Source organism: Boleophthalmus pectinirostris, unplaced genomic scaffold, assembly GCF_026225935.1.
Source record: "Boleophthalmus pectinirostris isolate CB_2022bp ecotype Guang Dong unplaced genomic scaffold, ASM2622593v1 HiC_scaffold_14, whole genome shotgun sequence".
Lineage (NCBI taxonomy): Eukaryota > Metazoa > Chordata > Actinopteri > Gobiiformes > Gobiidae > Boleophthalmus > Boleophthalmus pectinirostris.
Genome location: NW_026571047.1, coordinates 8,588,404 through 8,603,370, shown reverse-complemented (window position 1 = coordinate 8,603,370; position 14,967 = coordinate 8,588,404). Strand labels below are relative to the sequence as shown.

The window sequence follows — 14,967 nt, the reverse complement described above, 5'->3', positions numbered from 1 at the left end:
AAATTAACAGCTACCTTTTTACCTTTAATTCAGCAGAGATTTACAATTCCAAGGCTGAAATGAGCCAAATCATTCTAGTGAAGGTGTATAGAGTTTTAAAACACAGTGGAGCACTTCCTGTTTTACCACATGACATCACAAGGTGAAATAGAGTGCATGTAGGGTTTGTGTGTTAAACAAAACACAACTCCAGGTCTGTTTGTGATGAGAAAACAATATTATAACAGATCAGAAAATATCGTAATATGGGCCCTTTAAAGCTTATTCTCTTGTATGAATACTACATTGATTTTCAGTCTGTTTTTAACCAGTTCTGCTCTGATGAAAGGGTGTCAGGAATAGGAGGTTACCAATTGAACATTTTTGTTGTCGCCATGGTGATATCAAGGCCTCGGAACCAGCACTGAACCAGCTTGACACTACTGCCAGGAGAACAATGGCCTCTATAAAAGACACAAGTCCTCAAATAGCTGCTCCAACTCTCTGTTTACAAACCTCTAGTCACCATGAGTTTTGTTTTAATGTGCATACAACAGGTATGGTGGTCAAAAGTATCAAAAATCACATATTAAACCATACTAAAAGTAGTATCAAAACTGGATACTCGTTTGAGCAGATATTGATACTAAAAAACAGTCACATACAGAGGACAGAAATGAGTCTTTAGAAAGATCTTGAGCTGTATCAGAACAAGTATAAGAGCACATAGACTAGTATACACCCATGGACCACTGTGGAACCTACTTGGACCACTAAGGAATTACACAGATACAGATGTGGAAAAAATGTTGGTACCCCACTGGTAATGAAAGAAAAATTAACAGTGGGCACTGAACTAGCTTGAAACTGAGAAAACCAATTATAAATAAAAAATAACTGAAAAATAATCAATGAATAATGAATGAATAACCAGACACTGTTTTTGTTGTTCAACAGAATAATTACAGAAAACAAATGGCCTGGACATAAATGATGGCACCCCTAGAAAAGATTGTAAGTAATTAGACATGTTAAACTTGTCCTGAGTCAGTCTGCCTGTTTAAAGGGTGACATGTTGTCATTGTGCTGTTTGGAGACTTGATGGAAACAACAATGAACATGGACCAAAGAAAGTGAAGAAGAGAACTGTCAAGAGACTAGAAAGAAAATGATAGACAAGCAGGTTAAAGATAAAGACCATGAGACCGTCTCCAAGCAGTTTGATCCAGTCCTGTGATTACAGCTGCGCATGTTCTTCAGAAGTTTAAGGTCGACAGGACTGTAGCCAACCTCCCTGAATGTGGCTGCAAAAGGAAAATTTATGACAAATTCACAAGATGGATCATACAAATGGAACCAAAGGGCCTAGAACAACCTTCAAAGAAATTAAATGTGAACTCGAAGGGCAAGATACCTCAATGTCAGATCACACCATCCATCACTATTTGAGCCAAAGTGGACTTCATGTGAGGACACCACTGCTGAGAGCAAATCATATTGACACGCCACAAAGCTTCTGGGAGAATGTCCTTTGGCCAGATGAGACAAAACTGGAGCTCTTTGGCAAGACACATCAGCTGTATGTTCACAGATGCAAAAATGAAGCACATCAAGAAAAGAACACTGTCCCTACTGTGAAACATGGAGGAGGCTTGGTTATATTCTGGGGCTGTTTAGCTGCATCTGGCACAGGGTGTCTTGAATCTGTGCAAGGTATAACAAAATCTCAAAACTATCAAGGTATTTTGGAATGAAATATGTTGCCTAGTGTCACAAAGCTTGGTCTCAATCATAGGTCTTCCAACAGGATAACAACCCAAAACATACAGCTAAAAACACTCAAGAATTGCTAGAACATTGGACTGCTCTGAAGTGATTGATTGATTGCATTTATATAGCACCTTTCAAGATACCCAAAGCACTTTACAATTCATTATTCAGTCACTCCACACTCACTGGTGGTAAGGTACTACTGTAACCACAGCTGTCCTGGGGCAGATTGACAACCACCATCACTCATGCTCACACCACTTTCATACTGGGCAATGTGGGTGAAGTGTCTTGCCTAAGGACACAACAACAGTTTTTTTTTTTTTTTTTTTTTTTTTTGCCACTGGTGCCCCATTGTGGCACCTGGAATTCCTAGCAGTCTCCCATCCAAGTACTACCCAGGCCCAGCCTGCTTAGCTTCTGAGATCTGACGGGATCAGGCTTTTACAAGCCAGTATGGCCACGAAGAATGAAGTGCTTTTCTGTGAGCCCAGATCTCAGTTCTATTGAGCATCTGTGAAATGAGGTGAAACATGCTGTATGGAGAAGGCACTTTTCAAATCTGAGACAACTAGAACAGTTTGCTCACATGGACTGGGGCAAAATACCTGTTGATTAAAGCAGAAGTCTCATTGACAGTTACAGAAATAGTTTGATTGCAGTGATGATCTGAAAAGGTTGTGCAGAGTACCATCATTTTTGTCCAGACCAGTTTCATTATTACGTTTTTTCAAATGATTCTTTTGAACCACAGGTGAAAAGCAATGTTTGATTTTCAACAATTTTCAGTAAGTTTTTATTTATTATTGTTTTTATCAGTTTCAAGTTCAGTGACCATTGTTGATTTTTCTTTCATTGCCAGAGGGGTACCAACAATTTTGTCCACGTCTGTATAAGACCATATGGTAATATATAAGAAAGTACTATTGTTTCATATCAAAAAATCACATTATATTTTCTAAAGAAAGAGTTTTATTATCATGGTGGTACCAGAATCTGGATTGAGTATCATATCTATTCCTTAGTATCAATATCAAGTTTGAAATTGTAATCAGGACAACACTAATCACTAAAACATGGTTAACATCATTATATATGTATAAATCCTTATTTTTTCTGCATTTTTATTAGTTTACTTTGTAAGTTTATAAATGATAAACTTTAGTGCCTTCTTCACCACTATTATTAATTTGTACGACCACAAGTGAAAACAAAAAAGTCCGTAAATTTTTCATTTCATTACTGTTTATTTTGTACAATCATAAATGATAAACTTGATGACAATAAACATATCATATGTATATATATATATATATATATATATAGATTTTTTTTTTTTTTCTTAATTTAGGTTACGTTTATAATTTTAAGTTAAGTTATATTTAGGCAAATACATTTTATTTCTTTCAGTCAGAAAAAAATGCCTTCCTTGTGCATAAATTGTCTGCATGTTGGATTGAGTTTTCTGTGTTTTTCGATGCTGATGACAGAACTCAGCTCTACATCCTGTATTTGTGTACTTTTCTTATCTTCTTTTTCCACAAACTGATGTAAAATTATGATAAATATTTAGCACTGGTACTTTCCCATCAAACCAAGCCAGAATTAGCAATAGTAGCTCAGTTGGTAGAGTGTTTGTCCACTGATCCAAAGGTTGAAGGTCCAAATCCCGCTCTCAACATAAAACATTGGTTGAGTGGTCAGAGCCACAGACCCACAGGTTGGTGGTGCAATTCCAGCTCCCACAGATGAATGCAGTCACTTAACCCCCCTTGCCCCCAGTGTGAGTGGTTCTTCGATGTAAAGCACTTTGAGTGTCTTGAAAGTGGAAAAGCGCTGTATAAAAATATGAACGTTTACCAACTAGAAAAACTTGAAAGCCTCTCATAATGCACTTTAACTGTTATCTAACAAGGTAATGTCAACTTTTGAGAAACTTTACTGCCACATAACTTCTGGAATGGAATGGTCTGGTTTAGTGGGCGCATCGAGACAAATACTGTGTTTGTTTATATTGTAACTGTCTGCCTAAAAATAGCTGTACTTGACATTGAAAAATAAAACTGACTTTGCTGTAGTCACTGCATTCAGGGACATCTATTAAACAGGTGAAAGTAATAGACAAAAATAAAGTCTTCCAGATCATCTAAAGAAATCTTTGTCATCTAAAAGAGCATTTAAAGATTCACGATGTAACTTTTCAGGTTCAGGGTCCACCACATGTTTGTCTTCATGAAGATCCTGTTGCTAGAAGGTGACACTACCCGGCCAAGTTGCAGCTCAGGCCCTGTTTACACGTACACAGGTATTTTATTATCTATTTTTTACGGAGACATTTCCCTTAATTTGTACACAGCTTTTACACACAAATGGCAAATTCACCTTTGAAAACGAATCTTTCTAAAAGCTAGAGTAGACATTCTGGAAAACTACAGTTCTGCGTGTGCATGTAAAATGAGATAAATGGAGTTTCAGGAGCTGAAATGAGCTGAAAGTGTGTCCAATGTTTCCCTTTTGCTCTGATTATGGTCATGAACCATTCAGAGCAGCAGTTGCATTTCTGCTGCAAACACTTTTCATGTGTTTGTATTTGCACACACAGCTGATGGATCATATCTATGACCAAAGACGAATGAGGCTCGGAGATCAGTGATTTTGCCACTTCTTTAACATATTTGTGGAAAGGCAACCCCACTCAGTAATGCAAGTTTTTCAAGGTATATTTGAGTAATACTTACAACTGTAATGAAAGAAATGCTACAGGTTTGCATCTAATCCAGGTGCTGCCCAGAGGCTTGGCGTAGTCACAATGGTGCTTGATGGAGTATTTATGCAGGTTGATGTAAACAAAAACTTTTTTGAGAACAATGCTGTGTGTACGATGTTATTTTGGAAAACAGAGGAAGGGAAATATTCGTTTCTCAACATACCTGGCTATGGGTAAACGTAGCCTCAGATCTGTGGGAAGGTGAACTCGCTCACAGTAAGAATTTCAGAATTTCTGTTTTTTGGCTGGATGGATATGTTTAATGCAAAACTGTAGAACATCCCAGGTAAAGGAACTATGCAGACCACTATAATATTAATCTGTAGCACTTCTCGAGTTCTATAAAATTTGAACTAAGGACGGCTCACACTAAAAGCAATGGGGAAATAGCTGAACTTCCTGTGAATTTCTTTAAGCTGATTGGGAGAAGTGAAGTGGAACAAGCAGAAAATCTCCATCTAGTTATGCACTAAAGTACTTTCCATTGCTCATTAGTAAAACTAAATAAACTGTATTTCTCATTGAATGGGGTCAAATATGTTTAAGTCTTCTGGGGAGTCTGATTTGTTTCATTTGGAAGTTTCGTCTCTTTTTCTTCTGCCAAAAACACAGCTCTTCCCTGTGATTAGTCCCATTGATCCAGGCCACTTCAGAATTCTAAAACAACAAAGTGTTCTCAACTACCACAGATAGAGTGAGAGCAGCAATGATGGAGATGCAAACACCAGAGAAACAAAACACAACTTGGAATTGTATAGTCAAACAATATGCATAATGGACCAATGAAAGGGCCTGTAATGCGCTATATTCTGACCTATGTAATTATGTTGTTTCATTCACACATGTTTATACAGAAATCCTGCATATTTAGGCCGAGTTATGGAAAACAGGTACAGCAGTCTATGATATTTCCATGCACACGTTCGTACATCATGTCCACACTCCCAGCAGGCTCCACTGTCAAAACCATTGATTTTTACCTCTAATAAAACTGTGACAGATTTAAAAGGGGAAGCCTCCATTGCAGTTCCTGCCCTGGTTAAAACACAAACTCACACCAGAGGCAATGGGACTAATGCATTCACAATTCAATAACAGCTCACAACACAGAAACCTGTCAATCAAAGTCTCCCAATCCATCCACTCAAGTCAATAAGAAAGGAAAGAACTAACCACCTCCACCACCTTGTGTTCACATTAACAAAGTGTCTCAAGACGGATTAGTTGTAATTAGCATTTGTTGGTGTGAGGAAGCTGAGAAGAAGAATCGTTAAAAAACACATTATGCCAAATTGACGTTTTCCAGCTTTTAATCATGTTATGTTGTTCTTCCATCGTCAAAAACATGCCTGGGAATATATTTTGCTTTATTGAAGCTTGTTTTATTAATCCTTTAACCCAAAGATGCCTTTTCTGAGCACTCAAAAATTCTCCATTTCCATTTTGCCTGGATTGTTGCGTCACAGGTAAAAGTCCAGACTTCCCCTATACAGTTATCAAGTCCATAAACCATCACCAGGTGGTGCTGAAAATTCTTTTTTATTCATCTTGGATTTGGAAGTGAAGAACTGACAAATTGCAATAATATGTTTAGAGTACGTACAGGGTTTTATACAATACAGTTTGAGAATGAGATGTAGTTTTACAGGCTTTTTTGCTGGTAATTTTAGTGCTGTTATAGGGCCTGTACTTTCTGATTTGTCTGATGGTTATTTTCAAAAAGTATGTTATACTATACTACAAGGGTGCCCACACTTTTTCAGCATGTGAGCTACTTATAAAATGACCAAGCCAAAATGATCTACCAACTACAAAGCTAAGCAACCTGTACTGCACTGAAACAGTCTGCGCCCCCTTTTTGGATCCCCACCCACAGTTTGAGAACCCCTTCTTTAAGAGAACTTCCACTGACACTTTACAGAAAACTGAAGAAAGTGGGTACGATTTTTAAACTTGTTTTTTCAAGTTTCTAACTTGAGTTGCATTTCTCTCATTACAATTTATTACTCTTCCTGGTTTTACAGTGGTATTTACCAGCCTCTGCACATTTACTAAACATGTCGTGACAAATGCATTTGTGCACTTTTATTAGGCAAACTTCAACCACATGTTGCAGTAGGTCTGTCCTGTGCTGTAGACATCATCTGCCAACATTGTAACATAAATCTAGATTTGTTTTTGCTTCACATTTCATCTTGCTCTTCTGATCAGTGTGCATTGAGGTGTTATGCAGGGAGGAGAGTGGGAAAAAAGACGAGGAGCAGCACACTGATGTGAGGCAGATGGACAGGTAGGATGTTTTGAAAAGTTTAATGCTCTGTTACACTTTGTAACGTCATGATGTAGTAATTTTCAAGTTAACAGCTACCTTTTACCTTTAGTTCAGTAAAGACTGGAAATTCCAGGGCTGAAATTATCCAAATGATTTTAGTGAAGGTGTATGGAGTTTAAAAACAGTCAGGCACTTCCTGTATTACCACATGACATCACAAGAACTCAGCCTAAATATGCAGGTTTTTGTGCTAAACATGTGTGAATGAAACAAAACACAACACTCTGGTCATTAAAACTCACCACAGATAAACAGTGTTTAGTCATTCATTGATTCTACTGCAATGTTCTTAATCTTAATCCTTTTTAAGACATGTTTCTAACTACATTTCACTGATAGGCTAATCCACCTATCAATCATGCCTGGCTGAACTCAGCAAGATAAGACCAGACCAAGACTACTACTTTGTATAGTACAGGAAAAACCTGTAATCTTTGCTGGCCAGTCTAAGTCATAGGCATCCTGGGGTAAACTGACTGCACTGTGGCTGCCAGTCTGCACCAATAATACAATACCTGTGTAATCTTAAAGTAGCATTTTCAATACTACCACATTTAACTGTTTTTGTTTAACGTAGACTATTGATATCAGGACTTAAAAATACAACAAAAATAATTTCACAATCAGAAAAGTTGTTTCCTGTATTGATTACTTAAGGGGATGATTTTTTTCCACGTATTTCAGCACAACATATCTTGCCCCAGTACAGATATATTGCATGTATGTCTGTGTACTGCCTGCATCTTAATATAAAGCGTTATATTGTCTCAGAATCTGGATGGGGGTTGCGAAAAGAGTGCTTATAATGCTCATCGCTGTGAATAATTTGAATGTTCTGAATGCATAATGTCAGTGAGGGATAACTTTGGACCACTGCAAACTGTTTACAATGAACTAGTTTTGTTTATCAAGCTTTTACCATTCTATACAGTAAACACAGCTGTATAGCATCTGTAATTACCCTCTGATTATATTCATTACTGCCTTCCATATGTAATCTCTCAATTGTATTAAAAAATTTGATATTTTAGAAACCCTAGTAGCAATAACAAGAAGACGGTAGGGTATGAGGTCTGGCTCATAGACTGTGTAAAGAAGTGGACTAAAGCTCCAGTCAAATGAAGCTCATCGAGGCTGGTAGTTATAGGGGCAAATTTGGAGCAGAGTTTCAGATTTGAAATTCTGACTGTAAATATCAAACAACCAAAGAGCCATTCCTGCACTCACCGCAGGCTTAACATGGAGCGGGCGCTTGGCCATGCTGTCAATCAAGCCTGTAAACTCTAGCGGGAGTGACCTTGGTGAAAGAAGGCATCTGATTTGTCCTTTGTTAATGTTCCTATCTTGATTTTATGGACAAAATACTGCACAGGAGACACAGGACGAGCGAGAGATACAGGTCTACATTCATACCGTACTTCATACAACAGCTCACCCTTATGTAATAGATAACCCTTCGACCTGTCAATCATTATTTCATCTTTGCACTGTATCTCCTTATGACCTCTTGTATCCAACTGAGATATATTTCTGTTACTATATTTCAGCTTTTTACTTGTACATATACATTTATATAATTATACCTTACTGACTCCAGTCTCTTGCTATTTTTGCTACTTATTTTGAATGTATTATTACCATTTATACATTTTATTCGTTGTTATTATATTTATAGTTACGAGCTACTGTGTCCAAATAATTTCCCTTGTGGCTCAAATAAAGTTTGTCTAAGTCTAAAATAGTGAAATAAAACCAACAGGATCATTTAGAGTGGGTTAATACACACATTTTAAGACCAAAATGACGAGGCTCACAGCAGCAGTTACACAGAGAAGCAACACAATCGAAGCCAGAGTCGATGGAGCCAAAAGCGCATCCATGCTCGCTTTGCATTTTGAACACGGATTAGCTATGTCCATTTATATATACAGTCTATGGTTTGGTTGCTATGCCTGCTTCGATTAAGGTGGATGCTTTTGGAGTAGGTTCGCCTCCTCCTAAACCTGCCCAATGCGTCATCTGCGAGCTACGTACAACCCGATTGGAGATGCAGACACGCTATGTTAACTAGCATTAATTATGTTACAGCTAATGGCCATCGAAGAAGAGAACACATTTGCATCCATTTCCATAGATAAAAAGAGGAGGGATAATGATGCACATGGTTTATAATTATGTTTAATTTGTGCAAAATGGTTAAAGAAATAATTGCATAATTAGAGTATATACCAGTCTTTTAATTACAGAACATTTTAAAGAGCCTGTATCAGATTTTTTCCCATGTATCTGAGCGAAATTGAGGTTAATATAAGTCTGATTTGTACTGTTACAATGTCACTTCTAGCTTGTTGTCTAGCTTCTTGTATTTCATCAACTTACCTCTCAAAATCATATGTTCAGCCATGAAATGTATCTGATGTAAATAATGTCATAATAATCTTTCATATCATACAAATACCAGTGTGTTCATGGGCTGCGTTCGAATGTCCACCCTAGTCCCTAACCCCTTGTTCACTACAAAGGCCCACACTCATTCACAGAGAGATTCACGCAGCGCACTTCATTCAGGTCATGTGACTCTGGCGTCTAGGTGAAAAAAAGTCCACTAAACTCTGATAAAACTTGATTTTTGTCATAAATAACAATCACATCAGACTGACACAAAAGTGTTTATGGAATAATAATAATCATATGAGTTTTTGTCACACTGAACAAACTGGATGATTTGCTTTTTGTCTGAAATGTGGAAATTATCACTCTTTTCACAGCTTCTTCCTTACCTGACCAGCCAGGAACACATGCTTTGACAAAACTTCACAAAGATGAGTGGATCTGGAGCTATGTCCTGTCTCCCTGATTCCAGAGGGTGTGATTGACAGGCAGATTAATCAATCAGAGAGACACATGCTTTGTTTACATAAAAAAAAAAAAAAAAACATAGCTGCATATACAAGTCTACATAAAGAACTCAGGGCCTGTTTACACAAGAATGCTTGCAGGTAAAAATGATAAAACATTTTATCGGAAGTGCCTTTCGTTTAAATGGTGACAGTATTTTGGGGGCTTAAAAAAAAAAAAAAAAAAAAAAAAAAAAAGTGAAACCACCCTTCAAAGTGGAAATGTTGAATACGCTCTGCTGCACACCCCAAATTCCACACATTTTTGCATCACCCTATGCACGCAGATTTCCTCCCGAAAACGCTCATCTAAATGCAGAATAAAAAGTGAAGACGCGACGCCACATATGCGTCTTCTGTTCAGATCGTCATCATATAAACATAGCCTGAGAAGCAGTGTGGATTTGTACAGAATCAACAATCAAAGCCAACAATTGCAATCCCCTTTTAAACTTGCACTTTTCTTTGGGGGTCCGTCACCTTAGAAACTCATTGTGGTGAATAATTAGGATGCCCTGAATGCATAAAGTAAGCGAAGAATAACTTTGGACCATTCCAAACCTAAAATGATCTCTTCCGTTTTTAACATTTTTAAGTAACAATCAGGAACAGCAACATAAATGGGGTAATATTATAACCAAACATAATTCTCCTGGTCCTATTTCGGAAATGAGTTGAATAGTGAGCAGTTTTTCATTTTCAGAACTTCTTGAAAACATTTTTTTTTCACAATAGACTGTAAAAAAACAAAAAAACTATACAAAATCATTGATGCGCTATTGTCCATTTGTTCATAATTATACATTGTGTGAGAGCTTGAGACATGTATCGCAGTGTCTGTAATTATGGGCAACAAAGCACCCATTTCCATAATTGGTCCCCTATTCTGAAAATATATCAAGTACATATTTTGACCATGATTGAAATAAAACTTTTTAATTATTTATTTGGTTGAAACTTTTTAAAAAGTTGGTGGTTCAAAGTCCATCCAAACCATACAAGCACATACAAGACACTGAACTCACCTTGTTGTGTGGATATAGTGTGTACAGGTATAAAGTTATGGGGCAAAAATCAGGTCCATGATGTGAATCCTGAATAACATATGGGTTAAAATAGGTTAAAGAAGGGGTATTTAACATCTCTGGGTATTAACTGCTAACACATAACATATTTATATCACCTTTTATTATTTTGAAAATTCTATATTTACCCAAAACAATGTATGTTAACATGTTCAATAAGTTTCACTCTTGTTTTTAATGCTCTCCACTGTCTCAGCTGCCTTGGCTCTTTGCGGTAAGACATACCCCTTTCAGAGCTCTATCTCAACACAATCAGAGTGCATGCCACTAATGAAGCTACTGCACATCACTTCAGGTTTGTCAAATTGTTGTATAGAGATTGTCAGCCTCGCTTCTGTCAGTCTGCCCCAGATCAGCTGTAGCGACGAATCCTAGCAATTACAGTGGCGAATTTGGAACCAGGCTCTTTATTATGAATAGTTTTATTTTTTAACAGACAAAGCAACAGAAAAAAAACCCCCAAAAAACAAGATCAAGTAGATCAGGTTAATATGAACATTTTAAGACCAAAATGATGAGGCTCACAGCAGCAGTTACAGAGAGAGGGGCGACAATATTCCAATGTAAGCCAAGGTGAAAAGAAGAGTCCCCATGCAAACATCCTATTTGGAACACGGCAGCTAGCGTGTTATGTATGTCTATCCTTACCACCCAATAAAATACAATCCATAGTTAATATTTATATTTTAATTGTGAAATACCACTTTTGGAAAGCAGCATTTACAAACAATAAACACCAGTTCAAAGTAAATTAAAAGATAGTTACATTTCTAGAAAATATTGCAAAAAGTTATTAAGAATTGTCTGTTGTTAATGTATCTTCACTTCAAAAAGTAATGTAAACGGTCAGATTTATATAGCAGTTTGCTACTTTCAAGGCAGTCAAAGAGCTTTACATCAACAAACCACTCACGCATTCACTAGTGTTCGCACATGTCTTGCCAAAGGACACAATGGCAGTATTCATCTGTGGGAGTTGGAATGGCATTGCTACCTGTGGGCCAGTGGACCGCTCTACCAGCGATGCTGATGTCAAGCCAACCTTCAGACCAGAGACTGAGCACTCGACTGCCGCTCATGTCCGTTCACTTTACCATGTCTGGAAGTTTTTGCCAAATGCTGGAATTAAATTTATGGGTAATGTTTTTATCATTGATATAATGTTGTATTAAAGCTTAGAGTGAAAACATCATTATTACTATAAACCTCCAACTTGCCTCATCACTAATTCACTATTTGTGATTCACTTGGACACTGTAGACAATTCAGAAATTCAAAAACACACATTCACACACTCTCATGCACCAGGATGTGGAAATAATTACTCACTCTCCATCAGTGGTATAAGCCTTTTGCCTGATTGGAGGACTTGATTAATTCATCAGAATCCCGTGCATATATTAAAGTAAACGTGCCCTTTCCTGGCGCAATCAAAATGCAGATTCAATAGTACATGTTCTTTGGATAACCTTTGGAGCATCTGAAAATTCCGGATACGAATTTGGGATTCTGCAAATATTCCAACCCAAGACAAAAGCGAAGCAATTTTCACACCAGAGATGAGACGCGGACTGGCCGACAGAAATGATGAGAGCGAGCTTTAAAGACAGGTGTGCTCATTTTCCTTCCGTGAAATGTAGTACAAAGCTAGTGAAAACAGCAATTAGCTTAAAAGCAACAGGTGGCTTCAAGTAAACAGATGATACATATTATGATAAATACTATGAAAATCAAGTAATATGCCTCATTTTGGTTTGACTCAAAATTGTTGCTAGAGGATAATTTAGAGCTGGAGTGGAAGAAAAGCTTAATGTGTAATGTGTCTTGTTCAAGGGCAAAACTAACCTTGCTCTCACTAGATTGATATGTGTTACCCTCTGACTTCTACACATTGGTTCCATGCTGTTATTCCGACATGCTGCTAGTTAGACATTGACATCTAAGAGTAGTGGCATAAACGTTTTTCAAGCGTCCCACTGCTTCGACATTTTTATTTTTTTGTCATTGTCGGAGTAGCGGAGTGTTAATGTGATTATTAGCCTATTATACTTTGTGCTCCCATATATCATAGGATGCTTGGGCTGATGCAAAGCTCTTGATCAGAGAATACTTCGGCCACATAGAATATCAGACAGTGGGAAAATATCCTAACTCAGACATGTCAAACTCAGGCCCAGGGGCCAAACTATCAGGCCCATGATGCAATTATATTTGGCCCACGAGATCATATCAAATATGCATTACAGTTGGCCCGCGGGCTACAAATTGACTATAGAGACATTAGTTATTTAAAATGTTGTTATTATTTATGTTATGATTGTTCTGGATTCAGTGTTTAAGCAAATCTATTATTAAATCATTTATTTTAATAAGAAAAGGTTTAACATTATATATCTCGAAAGACGAGAAAACATGCAGATGTTGTTGAAATTTTCAATAAATATTTAGTTTGGCCCATGACTTAGTCCCAGTTTTTAAATTTTCTCCCACTGTGAATTTGAGTTTGACACCCCTGTCCTAACTGATCGCCATGGAAAAAGTCATGCATTTTAAAAATGAGCCTTTGGGAAAATATCTAACAGAAACCAGAGGCTCTTTCTGCTTCATTCATTTCATCATGTCTGTAGAGAACTAGCCTGATTCATCAGCCGGTTTCACTTCATGGAACTCATCTGACCTCGCAGCATTAGGATTTGTTCTCTCGATGGTAGGCAGGTACTTTTTAACTTTTTAAATTGTATTTACTTTTTTTATTTAATCGCTGGTTGTGTATTTGGTTGTGACATAAGTAATGTGTCAATAATGCAATAATGTCTTTTCCCTTGATAAAATTTACCAAACATTCTCTTTGTTCCGGCTTTGTTTACTGTTGTGCTGTACCACAAAAGGGACCCAGACAGGCGCTTGAGAGAAAAGCACAGGGGTCTTACCCATCCATTAGGCCTAGGTGATATAGGAAAAAAAAAGAATCAAGATTTTTTTCTGTTCCCCATACTGACCGAGCTTGATTTTTGATTCAATTTCATTATTCATTATTGAAAACGTAGACAGACATACTTCAGGCATAAGGGTGTCAGGATCACTACAGTTTTTGTTTTGCGTTAAAAGGACCAATAATTCAGGAGAAATTCACATTCACATCAAAGTTTGGAATGAGCTGGAGGTTCATTATGAATCAAGTCTTTGTTCCTATTTTATTTAAGCAGACATATTCTGCAAAAAATACTTTTGAGAGCTTTTAACCATGTTGCTTCTCTCTTGACTCTCTTGAAGTTGTATTTAGTGTGATTCATGCATATGTGAGTAATCTTTATTGTCAACCCGTTTTCAACCACACTGTTATACGCCCACTTCTCTTTACTTACTTCATTCTCCAGTTTTATTTTCTTAATCAGTGATACATAACATTCGGCAGCGTTGCATAGTCATTTTGGTACAAATGAAAAAAAAAAAAGTCCACGTCTGTCTCATTCGTCATCACACTCAAATCATCTTTATTTTTTTGCGAACACGTATCCATTTTGACGTACGGCTTTGCGGCATAAGTCTCATGATTCATAGAAAATGTCACGCACGAAAATCAAGCAATAGGAAAAACACAGCAATCACCGTTACAATTACATATGTGAGTGTGGTTCTGAGTGACAGTTCTGTACAGCTGAAAGAAGCGGCTGGCTGCTTTTATTTAAGGGTCGCCACAACCTCAGCTCCTCCATTATTATCTGTCTCATTCAGTGTAAGATTGGCATGGCAAAGGGGTTTCTTTTCACTTCAGGCGGGGAAAAGTCTATATGAAGGGACGGTTTTATCAACGGACTGACTCATAGTAAATGGGAGAACTAGGAAATACGCTGATGGGAAAGCATTTGAATTGTTGCCTGTCACTTGCTGATAGGACATGTGGATCGTGTAGGGAAAGGGCTTGTGTTAAAAGGTCCCATATTACACAAAATTGATTCTTGTGAGCATTAAGCAAAATTAAAATGTTATTACCTCCTCCAAAACATACCTCGAGATGTGTTTTGTTTCATTCAAACATGTTTGACTAATCCTTTATTATTTGTTTGTTTATATCTTCAAAATTCAAAATGCTCTGTTCCACTCCAAACTTTCTTTCTCCTGCTCGATTACTGTTTT

General features: G+C 37.2%; 1 pseudogene; it reads right to left on the bottom strand.

Annotated features, from left to right (window-relative positions):
- Positions 1–2,100: 2,100 nt before the first annotated feature.
- LOC129407963 (5S ribosomal RNA) lies at positions 2,101–2,217 on the bottom strand (annotated as a pseudogene).
- Between the last annotated feature and the right edge of the window lie 12,750 nt (positions 2,218–14,967).